Source organism: Camelus bactrianus, chromosome 9 (assembly GCF_048773025.1).
Source record: "Camelus bactrianus isolate YW-2024 breed Bactrian camel chromosome 9, ASM4877302v1, whole genome shotgun sequence".
NCBI classification, from domain to species: domain Eukaryota; kingdom Metazoa; phylum Chordata; class Mammalia; order Artiodactyla; family Camelidae; genus Camelus; species Camelus bactrianus.
The window spans coordinates 38,338,630-38,357,916 of NC_133547.1; the positions used below are offsets into that span (position 1 = coordinate 38,338,630).

Here is a 19,287-nt window from a genome sequence, read left to right on the forward strand (position 1 = left end):
TGGGTCGCACTTACTAGCTAGCTAGGGGGATCTCACGCTTAGAGTCTCTGCCTGCGGTCACACCCCCGGCCCCCTAGGACTTCCTACCCTGCTCTTGCTTTAAGGGGAAAAAAAGCCCTAGAAAAAGTGTGAAAGGTTTTAAAATTACTGTTCTGTCCACAATCAGGCCAAAGTCCAGTTGGACACAGAAGTGCTGTCTACAGCTTTCCCCCTGGACCTGGTGAAGCAGGTCCCCTGATTTCCCCATGGACCCAGGGAGCTCTGCCACTGTCACAGCAAGTCCACCGCTGAGCAGAGCCCACCTCCACCAGGCTGCTGCCCACCTGCTTCATCTGACCTCGACCTCTTGAATTGAGGGTGGGCAAACTTAGCAAATAAAAATACAGGGTATCTATTTAAACTGCAGATAAACGACAAATACTTATTTCGTGTATGTCCCAAATATTCACTGTTTACCTGAAATTCACATTTAACTGGGTGCCCTGTGTTTTATCTGGCAATCTGCACCTTTGCTTGTTTCATTCTCTGATATGGCTTCCCACCCTATCCCACCCCTCCTCGCCTTCCTCCACCCATGATCACACACACACACACACACTCTTAACCCAAGCAAATCCATGGAGAGAGCTCAATAAAGTTATCCTCTCCCCACCCTCACCTGTCTGCTTCAGTCAGGAGTCCCTAACCACAGTCTTGTTCTTACTTGTCTATCCAACTGCCAGACTCAGTTTTACACGTCTGATCATTTACACTGGACACTACCTGGCCCAGGCCCACAACGAACCCTGCCCTTGGCTCCATCCCAGCTGCTTCTGTGGCCAAAATGAGCACCGTTTTTGCTTATGCACTAAAATGTCAGCATAATAACAGCCTTGTCCATTTCAAGTTTCTGTTTGCATCTCCCTCCCAAAAAGCGATCGCCCAGCAAGCAAGGGACCACTCAGTGTCTCACGCTGTTGTTTCCCCCTCTTTTCTAGGCGCCGGCGACGCGTTCCAGAAAGCCTCTTTGGTCCTCACTTCCAGTCCCTGCTGAGCCCTTTGTGCTGCTTCTTCAGGTGTTTCTGTTGTTCTTCTGGCTTGTTTTCCTGAAGCTCGTCTCCAGCGTGCCTCACTGAGGTAAGAATCAGGAGGGGCAGGCTGTATTTGGAATTCTCAAGTCTGAGAGTTGATAAGTCTTGGAGCTTGGAACTAAGAACGCCAAGGCCTGAGAGTGTATCCAAAATTCTTTCATGGACTTTATGACTTCCAGAAGCCACAGGTTTTCATCTGAGACTAGAAGAGCTACAGTTTAAATTGTCAGAGATTCCCCAGAACACAAAGCAAGCCCCAAGCCCTAGGACCTCATATTCTGAAAGGAAAGGGTGAGAAAAGATCGGAAAATCTGAGCCAGTGCAGCCTGCCAGATGTCACAGAGAAAGAAACACCTGCTCGAGCCACATTAAAGACAAAATAAAACATTGCTCAAATCGGAGAAAGAAGGAAAATCTTTTGTCTTCACACATGAACAGTTTGGCAACTGCATGAACTTTGCATCATGCTCGTTTTGGGGGGGGGCAGGTTACAAATATGAACATCAAAAGATTTTTTTCAGAGAGCCCAAGAGAGAGCAGATGTTAATTAGAATGAAATTGTAGCAAGGCAGGCTGGATCTGACTTCGTCCTGGTGTTGCATTATTAGTTCCTCACATCCACGTAGTCAGCAAGGCAACCAGTGTCGAAAATAATTGATCCAAATAGCTCGGTCTGTAAAGGCCATGATCAGACTGTGACCCCGGGCCCCCGGCACCAGCACAGTGCAGAGACGTGTTAGAGGTGCAGTTTCTGGGGTCCCAGGCCAGGCCTGCAAACTCAGAACTGTCCGTTACAAGCCCTCTGGGGTGGTACTGCAGCCACCGCTCAGACGCCACTTCCGTCGTTCCTGGTGGCGATTACCCAGAAGCGCCTCCTCGCCAAGGCTTGTGGACAAGAGAAATGGCCTGTGCTTTTTGTTTGTTTGTTTGTTTGTTTGTTTGTTTCAACGTAGCAGGAGTCTGACTTCGTCCCTGCCTTGCTTAGCACCAACATCAAAGTCAACACAATGTCAATTCCAGACACAGAGAGTTATTTTACTTAGTTGCCCACCAGCCACTTCAATAACAAAAGTATTGTTTTCTTAGGAGGAAAGAGAGAGGGAGGGAGGGAAAGAGAGTGGAGCCAAATCCCTGTCAGTCAATATGGAGCAACAGTGAAAGAAAACAGGTCTCCTCGAGGTCGCAATACTGTCTGCGTATTTTCCCTGACCCTCAGTACAGATGACGAACTGGTCAGTTTACCTGAGAAAAGCAAAGGGAGACAGTGGAAGGACACCCGTGCTGCTCACAGGTTTATATTATTTGTACTCCCCATGGTGATGGCAGCTGAACTCTAGGCGTCTCTTGGAACTGATGGACATTCAGTGTCAATTTGATAAAGTGCTTATAACTTCTATGCCATCTAATTTTTTCCTACATCTTTTACTATAATATTGCTGGGACACTCTTGATATTAGAAAAATAGATTTGAATTATGATTTTTTTCAAAGACATGGTGTTGATGAACTGAGTCCTAATTGTTCCCAGCTGGGCTTCCCCCACGCACCAGGGGTAGTCTCACTCCTAAAATGATCAGGAAAGCATTTGGATTTTTTTTTCAGTCCGTGGAAATTAAACACTTTGAAGTGAGATTTAAGCTGGCATTCTGGAATGTCTAAATGATTCGGTTTTCATGGTGGAAGACTTACGGCTTTGGTCTCTGCCTCAGAGGTCGGCAGGTGAGAGCGAGGCTGCTGTGCTCAGATTGCTCATTGCCCCCGACCCGTCTCAGCACATACAGCCTCAATCTCGGTTTTGTTTGCCCTGTTAGAAGGCTCTTAATTAGAAGCCCGTATATTTTTAAACCTCAGATAATGGTATTGGCCTTAAGCACCCATTCTTGGTAGGTGCCAGACAATGAAGGAGTCAAAAGTCATATCATACCCTATAGCCTTCCCAAATATAACTTTGCATTTAAGTATGTTCACAATGTCCTAAATTTAAGAAATCAGTTAAAAATAGTAAACACAGAGTGATTGGTTTAGATTTGGGTTTTTGTGAGATAGGTGAGATTTAAGGTTTTCTGCTTTACCACTTTTGTGATCAGAAAAAAAAAGTAAATTTAACTTAAAATAATAAAACTACTTGGTTTCAAAGTAACTCCCTCCAAATATTTATTAATTTCTGTGGTGGTTTTAGCATATGTCCACAAATTCTCTAATACCCCTTCCCTCCCCCAGGTGTGGGCTGGAGATAACATCTCTCTTCAAAGGAGTGAAATAGGCGGGGGGAGGAACACTAACTGTACGATGGAGAGACCTGGAAGGTAGCACCTTAACCAGGTCAAGGTGATCATCCCTAGTGATGTCATGGTGATGCCATGTGACATGAAGCTCACGTCACCTCAGTGGCTTCTTCCTGAAGTCCATAACCCCGGTTTAATTATGATAAAACATCAAACACAAATTGAGGGACATTCCACAAAACATCTGACCAGCACTCTTCAAAAGTATCAAGGTTGTAAAGAAACAAGGAGAGACTGAGATATATCACAGACTGGAAAAGAGCAGACACCTGAATGCAGTGCCTCTGAAACTGGATCCTGGAAGAGAAAGGGGACGTTAGTGGAAACTGGTGAAATGTGCATGAAATCTGCACCGATGTGAATTTCTGTGTTTTGAAAAATGGCTGTGTCAGGTGTTAACTTTAGGGGAAAGGTATATGGGAACTCTCTGTACTATCTTTGCATCTCTTCTGTAAGTCTCAAATGATTTCCAGATAGAAAGTTAAAACCATAACAAGGCTAGGGGCATTTGTAAAAACACTGAGCCATCCCTTTGCCAACTGTAACTCGTGTACCTCGGCAGCTATTATGTGAGGGCAGTGCAGTCATGCCTTACAGACACAAGGGCTCTCCCAACTTCAAGTATCACTTTGACCATCTCCAAAGGAACATCACATCCCAGAGAGACATGAAATCTCCCCCTGCCTGGGGAAGAGAGGAGTTGGAACAGGTATTCTGCTCGAAGCACACACCGTGCCATGCCGGGCTCCATTGTTGAGCCCCTCCTGTCACTGGCCGTCCCACACCCCGACCCCCACGCTGTGGCATTCACTGCCCCTTCCTGTGACTGCCCTAGGGAAGAAAGGGTGCATCTGAATATTCAGCCATTTTCAGCTTCCAAGCCAGCCTAACCAGCCAGTCTGCTTAATTCTCCATTTGTCATAAACATAAGACAAGGACATTTTAAATCCATTTTTGCTTGGTTTTGTGTTTTCCTCCCAGAATGAAAAAAAGCTCTTTTACCTCTGAGGGTTTATGTTCCATTATTTCATTGGCATTGATTTCTTTGCCACGTAGCCCGGCTTATTTCAAAAGCGTGAAATCTGTCCTCACTGTACTTTGCCACTGGAGTTCCTTTTCTATCCTAGTTCCCAGGCACAGCTTCTCCTTTTTTGAAAAACAAAGGGTCCTACCGGTACGGCAAGCTTGCTCACAACCTGTTTCAGGATGGCACCTGACCCAGGAGGTTTGCATGTTGGCTCAGCTGGTGCTGGCACTGTCAGCACCGAGGATCCCCCTGTGAGCAGAACCCCTCCTGTCCCCCTGTGGGTTGCCAGGGGCATAACTGAAGGGCTGAGAATGGCAACAGGGGCACCCAGGATCCACAGGGCACCTCATCTTTGGAAACCACTGGCCCTTCATCGTTATGATCATTTGCAAATGTTCACCAAGAAGACTTGGATGAAATGGAGATGATGAAAACATTGAACAAAACAGAGGAGAGACTGTCTCAAACACTTGGCCGTGAATTCTTACTAGGTTCCTGAGGCAAGTCAGGAATAGAGGAAAAGAATGAGAAGAGCTCAATCATGTGTTCAGTTCCCCAGTCTCCAGAGATTGGGGAGCCAGTGGGAAGGAAAAGGATCTGAGCTTAAAGAACTGAGGCCGTGGGAACCTGGTGGAGACTCACGTGTGCTCCAAGGACCTCTGACTTTTTTAGTAGAGACACTAGGACGTGCTCAGAAATGAAACTCCTGAGTAATTGTGGGCAGACCTGGGAGATGAGATCTTTGCTGACAGCGTCCACTGAGCCATACACAACTGCAAGTCCCCCAACTCAGCAAGACGGCACCCACGATTATCTAAGATGGAAACTCATTTGCTTCAGAAACAAAAATGAAAGAACAAAACCATGTTTATCTAACTTGTTTACATGCTTAGTTCACAAACAACATTTTAACAACAAAAAAACCACCATAATTCCACCATTTAGCAAGTCAGCTCTCTTTATTCAAGTTCATGTATGATCCCGTTTTACAAAATTATAATCATAGCATAAATAGACTTTTAAATCTTGTTTTGCTTTAAATGACAAAGCATTTTCTAAGCTGCTGTAAAATATCCATAATTACTGTTTTTAGTAGCTGTTCGATATTCTATTTTGTTGGTATACTATAATTTATTTAACTAGCCCCTTCTGTTGTCTGAACTCTTTTCCAGTTTTTTGCTATTATAAACCAGAGTTTAATGCACACGACTTTTCTCTTCCTCTGGGTAATGTATTTGGGATGACTTCAGAAGTTGAATTTAGAGGCAAGGGATACCTTCTAACCTTCATTTTTATAACTGATTTTCCAGGGGATTATCTATGTTCCTTTGTCTAAATGAGTCAGGAAAAGGAGATACACGTGGAATAGTTACACAGCCTCATTCCTGTTGAGCACCAGAACCGTATATCAGTGTGTCCGCTGGGCATCTCCACTTGGATGTTCTGTAAGTATTTTAAATTCAACATTCCCACACTGCACTTGGCATATTCTTCCCCACTCCCCTCTCCTGCCCGTCCTCTGGGGTACCCTGGCTCCGTGAGGAGCATCACCCCACTGCTTAAGCTAGAAACCTGAGAGTCATCCTTGATTCCTTCTTTACCCTCACTTCTCCCTCCATCTAATCAGTCATTAAGTGCTATGGGTTCTGTTTCCTGGGAATCTCTTGAGCCTCACCATTTTCCCAAATATCCATGTTCTCCTAGTCTAGTCCAAACCCCCATTGTCTCCTACCTGAACCACTGCACTAGCCATCCAACTGGACCCCACGCCTCTGGTCTTACACCCTTGGAATCACTCTTGTTGCACACAGGCAGATGTTTCTGAAGCATTTCATGCCTGTGCTTAGAGTTTTTTGTTTCCCCATTTCCCTTTGCACAATTTTAAACTCCTCATCCTGATTACAGGGCTGTGTAGGATCGGACCCTTTCCAGTCTCTCCAGTTTCATTATGAGTCACACTTGGCCCTGTTTTCTCTGCATCAGCCATTCTTGTCTTACTTCTGTTCCTCAAACGTCCCTCACTCTGTCTTGCCCTGGGGCTTACATAGGTGCCTGTCTCTCTTTACCCCGCAACCCACACCTCCATTCTCTAAATCCCGCTCACACTTTGAATCGCATATTAAGTGTCCCTTCCTCAGAAAGGGCCCTGGCATCAGTCACTGCCCCACCACGGACTGTCACAGTGGAGTGACATGCTCTCATAACACTCCATGCCTCTCCTCCAGTAACACTTACCTCACTCGTTTACTTATTAAACATCTGTCTTCACCCCCAGATTATTAGCTCCATGAAGGCAAGAATGTTTTTTGTCTTGGTCACCACTGTGTCCTCAATGTCCAGCATGCATTTGAAACATAATAGGAACTCAATATGTATTTTCTCAATGACTGAATAAATGGGGGAATGGCATAACCATATTTTCAGACCCCATTTTAAGATATTTTCCATCACATTAAACAGGATATTCCCAGAATCCTACTCCCAGAGATCTTCCTATGATTCACACCTCCACATTTTATGCTCAATGTGCACTAAACTTCAAGAAGAATGTTTTAACAGTTGATTCCCCACCCCCTGCCCAGGTGGATATGTAATTAGCACAAGAGCAGATCAGTGACTAAAGGTGAGGCTAACCCTACATATTTCCTTCTCTTCCCTGCTTCTCAGACTCGTCCTTTGGGAGAGGAGTGATAAAGCAGATGGATTTAGTTTTTATGTCGGTCATCATCAGCTGAGTGGAGGTTTTCGTGTGAAAGAAAAGGCTAGCATTAAATTGATTGATGGTTCATTTTTCCTATTTGCTCCTTGGTCATTGGAGTGACACCGGGAGGGCTGTCTAGTTAAGAGGTGTGTGAGACATCGGCTCTGACAAAGGCTGTTACGCACAGAGAATTCATCGCTTGTAATTGATCCTTGGAAATGAGCATATTCACATGTAGTCACCAATAAGCCTGGGTGTTGAGCTGCTAGGAGAAATCTATCCTGCACTTACTCAAGGAATAACATTTACATAGAATCTCACAAGGAGTGTTTGTGTTTCTCTAACAAGTGGGAGATGACAAATAATTCATGTGTGTATTAATAATTTCAGCTTTGAATTGTCTTCATTTCTGGCCGTACACCCAGGTCCCGCAAGACACGCACCCATGTGATTTCCATGCACTGCCGGGGGTGGGGTTGGCTGCAGCACGGGGGTTGTGTCCTCCCAGACTTCAGCCTCACATCTTGTTGCTCTTATCACTTCCCTTATTAAATCAGCCAAGGTTTTTGCCCTAGAAGGTGAAGGTCCAGGCGGGAAGAAATAACTCACCAAGTGGATCCAATATTGTCTACCAGGGTTTGCTCCCTGCCTGGGACTGGCTCACAGAAAACTCCTCTGCCACCCGCCTGCCACCGCAAATGGCTGCACCCCCTCAAATGCTCCAGCACAAGTGGGGACAAAATCTTCTGTCTCTGGCTGTCCTTAGCGCAGCTAAGCCTGGCTGGGCCTGTCAAAAGAATTGAAGTACAAAAGGAGCACAGAGGAGGGATAAACAGAGATAGGACGAATGATGAAACGGCCTGCTTGGAAAGTGCGGGCTTCTGAGCCGTCTCAGCCACCTTGCTCTGGGGGCTTAAGGGCCCTGCTCTTCCTGTAATTTTCTCCTGACGATGATCTTGTGCTTTAACCTGAGACGGGAGCAGCGCACCTGCCCCCCTGGCTCCTCGGCAGTGGTGTCGCTGGTTACAGACGTGCCTCCGTCTGAAGTCTGAGTGAGTTCTCCCTTTGTTCCTCCCCTGCAGACACTGTCAGAGCTTCTCATCCTTCTCCTTCCAGTAGGAAATGTGACAGTGCGAATAAGAGCATTCATGTGTTGGATTCTGTTTCTGTGCCTAAGGTAAGAGCTGCTTCTTAGAGTAAGGGGAGGGGGTGGAGTGGAGACACAATAAGGGACAGGTTGACTGGTTTGTGATTCAGAGGGAAGAGCAAGTTTACAAAACATGTAATGTGATCCCCTGGGGGTCACTGGTAACCAGGTCTCTTGTTTCTCTCTGCCTTCCTATCTTTGGAACTGCTAATAGGAATGGATACAGACGCCAGGTGTGGCAGTTAGCTCCTGCCATACCTACTGGCTTGCTGGCTGGAAACACTAGTCCAGCACTGCCCCACAGAAGTGCCTACAGTGATGGGAATAGTCCTCGTCCCGCGTGCTGCCCAGGGTGGTGGCCGCTAGGCACACGTGGCTGCTGAGCACTTGAAATGTGGCTAGTCACAAGTGACACATGGGACTGGGAAAGTGAATTCTAAATTTTATTTAATTTTAAAGTTAAGCAGGCACACATGGCCTGCTGGTAGCTAACGCTTTAGACAGTGCAGCTCAAGAGACCAAGTGTGGCAGGGACCCAAGTAGGTCCAGCATCTCTGCCACAGAGGCGAAGTCCCACAGCCACCGACCTGCTTGTCAAGCCATCTGGCCCGACAGAAGAGGCCCTTCCGGACCGGACCCCCTGTTTATAGCTGAGACCCGCACGCAGCCTTGGTGACGTGCTCTCACAGCACTCCGCAGCTTCTCCTTGGGGGCAGTTTTCACAGCTGTAATTTAGAAACCGTTTATGTGGTTCATTCATGAGTTATTTTGCTTAATCATCAGGTGTTTCTCGAGCATCTGCTCTGAGTGTCCCAGGCACCATTTCAGGCACTGAGGGTGCAAAGCGAACAAAGCAGGCAGAGTCCCTGGTCTCAGGGTCCTGCTGTGCCGGTGGCAGAGCCAGACCATAAATAAGTAAAGAAACAGATATAATGTCACGGGGAGTGGTGCCAGCTCAGTAACAAACAGTAAAGCGATGTGAGGGCGTGGGGAGCAACAGGGAAGCTATCTCAGGCAGGCGAGTCCGGGAAGGCGTCTATGGGAAGGTGGCACTGGAGCAGAGACATTTATAAAAGCTTCATGTAAGCCAATGCAGCATGCGTGTAATAAGGAAAGCACACGTGCACACGCAAGTGCACACATGCCATTTAGAACAAGGTCTGTGCTGACGCAGTCAGTCAAGGCAGCCACACACCCGAGCAGTCCCACTACGAGGGGCCACCAGCTCCAAAGCCTGGAGCTGCTTCTGCCCCAGCTCCGCTTCCATCCTGACACTGCCCACTGCTGTCTACTTACCAAACGGTCGGTCCCAAGCGCCAGGCCCAAGGACTCCTGTTGTTTACAAGATGTATGGTCTCCTGCCATTTGGCCCGTGCCTCCCTTTCTCTCCTCATATCTGGCTATCTGCCTGCTCTGACACAACTGAGTGACTATCCAGCGCTTTAAGGGCCCCAAAGGGAGGCTCGTCTTGTATGTCACCTCTGTTCCTGGAATCTGCTCTGTCATCATGGTGGAGGCCAAGAGCTAGACCCCATGTGCAGGAAGTAGACTGGGTGGAAAGAGTGGAGGCTGTTGAGGATAGGGGGCGCTGAGGATGGAGTGTGGAGCATCCTTCACTCTGCGCACAGCACCCCCGACCTCAGCTCTTACCACGTTACCTCTCGTGGGTGCTGAAGTGGGTGAAGGCAGAGTGTGGTGGGAGACTGTGTGGTCAGGTCACCCAAGGTCTCTGCACATCCCCAATGCCTGCTTCACCTGTACCCGACTCCTGTGACTGACCTTCCTACATACTTGCCCCAGGCCCCACCTACTGATTGTTGTTACTGAAGGGGCGGTGAGGGGCGTGCCTCTCTGGTGGTTTCCATGGTAACAAATGGCCAACTTGGTGTCAATTCCCCCATAACTGCTAACCTCCCTCTGTCCCCAGGAGCGAAGACTGCTGCCCTGTCTTGCCCGCTGTCTGCCGCACACGGTGGGGAGTCGCCCCAGGACCTCGCTTCAGACATGTAAGCTCCCCCATCCATTAAACCAGTGATGTCTCGGCTGCTGACTCTGGGCTCTTTCTTCGGTCTTAAAGCTGGGCAAGTACAGGCCTCCTCTGTGGGTGGCACAGCCCCCAACTTCTGTCAAGCCAGACCTGGATCCTCCCTCTGCCCCCAACTCTCAGACCTCCACCGAGTCCCTGACTTCAAGCCCTGCATAGTCAAAGCCCCACATGGTGAAGCTTCTCCCTCGGGAAGGAGAGGGTCCAAGGAGGAGCTGTGAGGGGGCGCATCAAGGTCAGGGGCCTTGCCTCTCCTCGTATTAAAGAGAAGGAACTGTAGGCAGAGAAGGGAAGCCAGCCGAGTGACCCCCTAAGTGGAAATCAGGGCAGAAGTCTTTTGCAACAGAATCCCCATGGGAAACATGACAAAATTAGTAACAGGAATGCGGCCTCCCTCAGAGGATACAAGAATCACTGCATTGAAAATAACCACAAGGTCATCTAGTCCAGCTGCCACCAATGGCCTGAATTTTTCCAACAAATCTGTGGACAAGCAGTCACCCAGCCTTACACAGCAGCTCAGTGCTCTGCATGGCAGCTCCTTCTGACGGTGGGCAAGGGTTTAAAAGCCCCCTGGGCATCTAGTGCTTCCAGGTTCGCAGTGGGCAGAGGGCGGCACACGGGGGTGGGGGTCCAGCCCACTCCTCCATCCGGCCGGTGTGTTCATTCTCCCTTGATTTACAGCAAAGGCTCTTGGTGAGATCAAGATTGCTTTACTTTAGGCTGCTTAGATGGCTGCCTTAGTGAGCCAGCCTTAAAACATTCCCCAGGGGAGGTCAGTTTTTTGTTGTCATTGGTTTTTATTCCTGTGAAATCTCTGGGAATCACAATTTTAGAACCAGGAGGAACTTAGTTATCTAGTCCAACCTCCTCACGTGACTTATGAAAACTGAAGGGAGCCTCAAGCCTCGGGGCGGAATTCAGACAACATTTCCCACTGTTTCCATGCAGTATACCCTCAGAGGCTGAGTCCCCGTGGCTCTGGGACCCTCATGGAGGTGCTTAGTGGCCTCCCTTCAGTCTCACGTTACCTGATCCACTGCAGCACTGGCCCTGTTGACTCTTCCCTTGTTCTCAAAACTCTCCTCCCTTGGTCCCTGCAACACCCTTCCCAGTCTCCTCTCACCTTCTTTTCAGTCTTCGTGGCTGGACATTTTTCGACCTGCCCCATAAAGGCAGGTATTCCTGACAGCATGTCCTGGCCCCATCTCTCTGCTCACTCTACACATTCTTTTTCTTGGTTACAATCACCGCCTACAGATGGATAATTTGTAAATATCTATCTTCAATACACAGCTGTCTCCCCAGCTAGTAGGTTATCCTTCAGAGCCATAGATCCAACTGTTTACTGATTGTCTCCTTCTCAGTGTCTCATGAGCTCAATATGTTAAAAGATGGAATTCATTACCCCCACCCACAGCCCTGTTCCACTCCTATGTTCCCTGTCACCCAGACACCTGCCTCTAACTCATAACATACAAACCCAGAAGTTATCCTAGACTTTTCTGTTTCCCTCAGTTCTTACTTCCAGTTTGTGCCCATCAAGGGAAAAATGATGGAAGGAAGACAGCAAACGATTGCAACAAGTCTGAGGAAAGTTACCCTGTCCCCCAACCTTCAGGGATATCAGGAATGAGACAAAGAACAGACTCTTCTGATAAGATCAGCAGACAAACCTTTGCCCCGTGGGTGGGACAGCCATGGCTTCAGTCCCTGGGGCGTTCTACCAGCCCCCGGTCCGTCCACCTTCTTCTGTTATTGCCTCCTCCCAATCCAGCTCAGATTCAGTGGGCCACATTTTCAGCTACTCTCTTCCCAATACCTGCGACTTGCTTATCCAGTCATCACAACATCTGGAAAATCCCACCTATCTGTCTTCTCCACACCTGCATCTGGCCCATCAATCACTGATGGAGGAGATTTTCCAACCAAGCATGTCAGCACCGCTCTAAACGCAGGGTCACCAGATTCAGCCTTGTCCTCAACACTGCCCACTGACATTGCTCTGTTTCCATAGCCTTCTTACTCTTCTTTCCTCCGCAGTAATCACTGCAAAACTTCTCCCTGCCCCAGCCTTATGACTCTTAACCCTGCCCACACTCCCGCTTCCACTTGCCACTTCACAAGGAAAGCAGAGGCCGTCAGGGAACACTGTCAGATGGTTGCCACAGATCTGCAGGCACTCATCCTTTCTTTCTCTCATCCTGTCCAATAGAAGAGGGGTCCTTTTTCCAACCTAAGACTGATCATCACTCACTCATTCACTCAACAGTTAGTTGCTGAGTATCTACTATGTGCCAAGGTCACAAATGCAGCCACCACCTGGGGACTGACAGTTCCAACCCTCTAATCACATGGTTGCTCCCCTGGCAACCAACCCCGTCCTTAGGTGCTTCCCAAAACTCACCTCCCTGACATAGACCGAGTTATGGTGGGAAGAGGCTTGTGATGAATAATATGACACCCATTTCACCTGTATGTCTCTGAAGAGATTTCAGGAACCAGGGACAAACATTGCTCCCGTTGCTCTTCTTGCTCAAGAAATTCCAGAGGTTTTGGGAGCTGTGATCCAGAAACCGTGGACAAAGACCAAAAGATATATGAGGAATATATTTTGCAATATGTATGAGAGAGATGTTTCGGTCACCTGAGTGACCAAATAAATATTCTTATGGATCCTAATATCTCAGGCTGCAAATGTTCATGCAGTCACTCCTTGACCACTGCCTCCTCCACACATATTTCAGCCACTTAAGTCTCATTCACCTTAAAAATAACATGCTCCTCTGGGCAGCTTTTCCCCACTGTTTGTGCCCGCTTCTCCCTTTCCCAGCTGAATTTCTTGGAAAGTATCTCCCCTCTGCTTCCATTTCCGCACCTTCCCTTCATCTCTCATCGGTTTTATGTATCCTGTGCCACCGTGCTTCCCTGAAACTGCCCTCACCAGTGGCCTCCATGTTCCCAATTCCAGCGTTCACTCTTAGTAATGCTTGTCACAGCAGACTGTACCTCCTCTGTAAAGTTCTCCTTTCCTTGGCTGCCTTGACGCGATGTTTTTCTCCTGATGTCATAGTGGGCTTTTTGCCTATGTGACTCAGGCCTTGAAATATTGGAGCTGGGTGGCCTTCTGTCTCAGACTTTCTTCCTTACTCATCCTAACTCTTTGCTTGTGGCCCCATCCACCTCAGTGACTTGGATCACCGTGTATCTGTAAACTAATGAGGCTTTAATCTGTTGTGCCTACTCAGACTTGCTCCCAAGCAGGAATAGCACCACTGGGATGTTACGTATGTGTATGTGACACTCGGCGTGTCAGACGCTGACTCGGAACCTTCTCTCCAGTCTCACCCTCACCACCACATCACTCTGCGTCCCAAGCCCCACTGACGTCAGCAAGCCTCCCAGGAGATGGCGTATGCCTACTGCTCGAGACAGAAGCCCGGGCTCGTCTTTGACCCCTCTCACGTCCTAACCATGCAAATCCCCCTAATCCTACTCAAAGCATCTCTAGGCCCATGCCCTTTTCCCTGGTGCAGACTGCCCCAGCCGTGACTGTCATCTCTCCACTGCTCTACAGCAATCACATCTCATCACATCTCCCTGCGTCCACTCTTGACCTCATCCAGTCCATTCTCACACTGCAGCAGGGAGGACTTTATGAAATGCACAGGGGACCATGTCACTTGACTGCTTAAAAGCCTTCGATGGCTGCCTGTGGTTAGGGTAACACCCCAAGCCTTAGCCTGGCTTGATTTTGGTCTTCCAATGCCATTTCTCAAACTCAACTCTCCAATTTAATTCAACACTTCCACTTCTTCAAATGCTTCAACTCTTTCTCACTCCTGTGTCTAATTAATATTTCCTGCCCATTAGATTTTAAGATCCACGAAGTCATGAATCTTTGTTTAGTTTGTTCACCACTGTGTACACAGCCATCAGCCCAGTGCCTGACACATATTTGGGAACCACATGATTTATTTATTGAAAAGATATTTTTAAGGGCCTAATGTGGGTCAAGGTCTATTCTTGGTGCTTGGTGATATGGAAATAATAATTTTTTAAAAGAGAGACAAAACTCCTTGCCCTTAAGGAGTGTATATTAGAGTAGAGAGACAGAATAAACAAAGTGAGAAAAACATATAGTATGTTTGATAGTGGTAAATTCCATAGGGAAAACAATGCCATAGGACAAGGAGGAGAGAGAGGAAGAAAGAGAAAGGGAAGAAGGGTGGAGAGAGAGAGAGAACCAGGTGGATGTTTGGGGGAAGAACACTCCAGCAGAGGGAGCCGCACGTTTAAAGGTCCTGGGTGGGCATATGCCGTGAGAGCTCACGGGCCAGGAAGAAGGCCAGTGAGACGAGAGCAGGGCGAGCCGGGGGAGGGCAGCAAAAGATCAGTGCAGAGACACAAGGCGCTCCGTGACTCAGGGCCCGGCGGGCCTGAGGGGGCTTTCACGATGCGTGCTCCCAGCAGAGGGGCGCCATGGTGGGACGGGGATCTTGGCGGCCTCGCTCAGAACTTCATGTTGGGAATAGACTGAACAGGGATAAAGGTGGGAGCAAAAGTGCCAGCTAGGAGGCTCCTGCCACCATCTGGTTGATGAATAAAGGCAGCTCCGACCAGGGGGTAGCAGAGAGGTTGGGGGCGATGTGTATCTTGAAGGCAGAGTTGACAAGGTTTCCTGATGAACTGGATCTTGTGTATGAGAGAGGGAGGAATCCAAAATGATTCTAATGGGTTTTGGCCTGAGCAAACAGAAAGATGGCGTTGCCACTGAGATAAGGAAGACTGTGGAAGTAGGTTTGAACACCTGAATGTTAAGCAGCCTTTTAGACATGTTGGGCATTTCAGGCTGCTCAGAGTTGTGCTTTTTAAATTAAAATATCACTGTCAAAATGCCTTATAACTTTTAGCAGGAGCCCCATTCCTTTCAGGCCCGAGGCTCTGGCCCTATCCCAAACTTTCTAGATGTCGTAAAACTGGTCTAAGGGGATGCGTTAGTCTGGTACCGTCTGTGGAGCCAGATCTCTGGAACTGCCGCTTTCTAGAATATTTACTCTGAGCATCGTTTTAAAAATCTAATAAGCAAAACATTCCTGGTTGTGCAGAAGGACTGGAGCTCCTCTTCGCTCTGAAGCTTCCCAAACTCAGAGGTATCAGATGAGGTTTTCTTGGCCAAACCATGTGCCAGGTCCTCTGATAAACCATCTGCTAGGAATCTGCCCTTCCATGCTGCGGAGCCAGGCGCTCCAGATGGGGCTGGGAAAGGACTCCAGTCGGGATAACGAAGGCAAAGACATAACCACGGGCATGTGTTCAAATCACTGTGCCTAGGCCACCAAGGACGTCCTCAGATAATGTCCTTTCAGAACCACAGCTGACCCAAGGAGGGGATATTTAAGCCCAGCACATCCCTGAAAGAACCCTCCGTGGGTAAACTGGGGGCAGATGTTGCCCCAGGAGTAAAGTGAAAAAAATTGCAAAACTCCAGCCTGCTGAAAGACAAACGTTTTACCTCAAATCTACAATGCTAAATGGGTGGCTGCACTTTCTTTTCTTAAAATAACTTGCTTGCTAAGGGAAAAGACGTGCACATTTCTCAGACTTGAAAGTTCATCCAAGGAAAAGAGCCAAGTTCTGCAGACAGGCATAATCCACCTGCAGGTTCTTGTGACAGACATTCAGGTAACTAAAATTTTAGTGTCTCCATTTGGAGTGAGTGGTCCTTTCTTGAAGGACTCATGGAGCAAGGGGTCCGGCTGAATTCCTAGGGTGGTCCAGGACGGTGCCTCGATTGCTAGTCTTACACTGAATGGAGGAATAATGTTTCCCTGTGCTCGGGACAGGAGTGTCCATTAAATAACCAGCCTGGTTTCTCTGTCTGTGAATTAGCTCACAAGATTCATGAGAAGCAAGATTTCCAAACCCTTCAGGGGAAAAGGCGAGAACAATGAAATGGGGATAGAGTTCTTCAGTGGGAGGCTTTGAAGACAATGGCACGCAGTTGAACACAGACTCACTTTAGGTTTACCATTTAAAGATTCTTCCATCTCGAATAGGTAGATAAGTAATACACTACATAAATAAGACTAGATGGAAAAGTTTTTAATATATACATTAAATAACATGATCCTCTCATCTACCTAAACCTTAAAAAAACAATGTAAATAATTCAAGTAGATTCTGTCTTCATTAAGATCGAGGGTAGGGGTTCAGATGGGGATGCCCCTAGGGGAATGCACGAGAATCTCAAAGAAGGAAGTTACCTGTAGAAACCACGCTTGTCTCTCCCAACCTGGAAACGGTGACCTGCTGCAGGTATAAGCCTATAAGTCTATCCCCATGTAGATACGCAGGGGTGTGTGAGGATTCTCCAGCTGCACCGGGACAGATGAATGTTGTGAATGAACTGATGTGTATTCATCAGAAGGTACATTTGTAACTTTATCAGTGATTGTGGGTGCAGGTGACCCTGTCCTGAGAATTACTGTGGAATCATGCCCATGACACTGACATGATAATCACATGTTTAGAGGTCTAACCAGAGAGGCATAGAGCATGAGGTTACAGAGAGGCTCAGGTCCTGACTGGGTCACTTGCTAGCTGTGTAATCTTGAGCAAGTAAACTTGATGTGCCTCAGTCTCTTCATCTGTAAAGTGGGTAGCAATGGTACAGCTCTTAGAGGAAAGTAGAGATGAGATGATTTAATACATGCAAAGCATTTCACCTGGTTCCCAGCACATGAGTCCTATATAGTGTTTGCTATTTTAATGTCACCAGCATTGTTGACATAGACTTGGATTCTATGCCTATTCTGCCCAAGAACTGGATTAAAAAGATGCAAGCAAACAAGTTGCCAGTAGTGTCCCACATCCTGAAATGACTGCCACCTCAAGGATGCCCGGGAAACCAGGGCGAGACAGGATATCACAGAGCTCAGACTGGGCACTTTTAGACTCTGCCGTGCAGGGAGAGTGAACTGGGAGAGCTTTACAGCTAGAGGACAAAGAGGGAGTTCAGATAGCTTTTGTCTTTTACAGAAATTGAAATATGGTAGTATCATTCTCTTTCACCACCTCCCACCAAAGAAGAAAATAAAGATTTGTGGCATCAATGTGTAAAGTCAGAGAAAACATGAAATTCTCAGCTTTTTCCTTATCTGGTCATGTTCAAGACGAACACAAGTCTTTTAAAAATTTTGCATTTTAATGATGTTAGTAGATTGAGCTATGTAAAACTGCTGATTTGTTGGTCAAATAAGATAAACTGTCAGCATTTTTCATAGGGGTCAGTTTATACTATGCACTGGACATTCCTTTTCTGTGCAGTACACTTTAATTGTTATTTTTTTATGCTTTGTACCCAAGGGTAAATTTATTAAAGGGCATGTTTTAAAAGATGTATATGAAATAAAAACATTTCAAGGCTGGCCTTTGGCTACATAAATACTGAGTTTGCTTAAAAACTTCATTTTGTCTCGGTAATACATGGAACTTCTGAAACTGAGAGGGACTTTAGAGAACACCTTTCCTAAACCTTTCTTCTGATGAAGAAACTGAAGTCCTGAAGAATAAATTTATTTGGTCAAGGTCACAGTTAGAAAGTGTTGGGCCCAAGAACAGCTCTCAGGTCCCTGAGTCCCTATTCAGTTTCTCTTGGGGGAAAATCAAATCTCTGTTGTCTGGAAAATTCGTCAGGCAGGTGCAGGTGGGCTTTATAAAGAAGCCACATTCATGGTGTGGATAACATGGGTCTGAGTACATCCACTGTGACCTTAATGCCAAGACCCACTTCCTCAGGTCCTTATCCAGGCTCCTAATTCTGGGCATAATAAAGCTTGAAAAAATAGCCATTCGTATCCAAGAATTCTCAGACCCCCTCAGTCACACTGGTGCTGCTGGCACAACATCCAGGAAAGAAATGTTGAAAAAGAAGGTGTAAGGGCGCCTGCCACGTTTCCATGTAGGTAGCTGATGCTACCCTTGCTTTACAGACGAGGAAGCAGGTTCAGAGAAGCTGCTAGCACCCATGTCTGTCCACATTATCATGGAAAGAAGGGGTACTTTTCTGCCAGCTTCCAAATCTCACGTGAGTGCGTTCAAGTGGGAGAACTTCATGAGGGAAACCTGGTCTCAAGGAGTTCTGAACGTGCAGTGTTCAGCCTTCTAACTTCCCGAATTAAAAAAGCGTAAAATAAAGTCTGTCTTAGAAGGAGGCCCTGGACGGAATGCCTGTACTGCTGGGTTTGGGCCCCTTTCTCTGAACCAGTGGCAGCAGCACAGGGAAGGGACCTAGCCTCACAGGCTTCAACCAGTCAGGGTTCTTGTGTTAAGCTGAGGGTTTGATCATGTCTGTAAGTACAGTTGGCCCTTGAACAGCACGGGTTTGAATTGCACAGGTCCACGTATATGCAGATTTTCTTCAACAAAAATATTGGTACCTTTTTTGGAGATTTGCAACAATTTGAAAAAACTTGCAGACAACCGCAGAGCATGGAAATAATCGAAAAAATTAAGAAAAAGTTAGGTACGTATGTGATGAATGCATAAAATTTATGTAGATATATATTTCCGCCTATCCTTATATAGGCAGAAGGTGAGTGATAATTAATCTACAATTAATAATGGATTTTTCTTACTGTTTCATAACTTTGCTTTCAAAGAATTATACAGATGCCTCTCTCATAATTGTGAAACTGCGGGTTAAATCCGTTTCACCTGCCCTCACTAGTCAGGCCATTTTAAGACTTGGGCCTCCTCCAAGTGGCAGGTGACCTAAACAAGAAGGTGTCTGCCCGAGCTGTTTTCTGGGAACTTGGAGGCAGCTGTGTCCAGTCTGAGCGCAGCTGGTTCAGACTGGATAGGACCGCTGACCCTTCAACTGGGCATGCGCGAGCGTCCACTCAGTGACCTGCTGCACCTGCGGAGGCCTGCAGCCTGGTTACGCCTGCGCAGAACCATGATTACCCACCTTTTTCCAATCTTTGCTCCCCACACCCTCCACACTCCCTACG

General features: G+C 47.2%; 1 long non-coding RNA gene across 1 annotated transcript; it reads left to right on the forward strand.

Annotated features, from left to right (window-relative positions):
* Positions 1-981: 981 nt before the first annotated feature.
* LOC123614278 (uncharacterized) lies at positions 982-17,669 on the forward strand. The gene is made up of 4 exons (XR_006721619.2): positions 982-1,116; positions 5,692-5,826; positions 8,165-8,259; positions 10,157-17,669. It is a non-coding gene; the product is annotated as an uncharacterized LOC123614278 (long non-coding RNA).
* Positions 17,670-19,287: the final 1,618 nt, after the last annotated feature.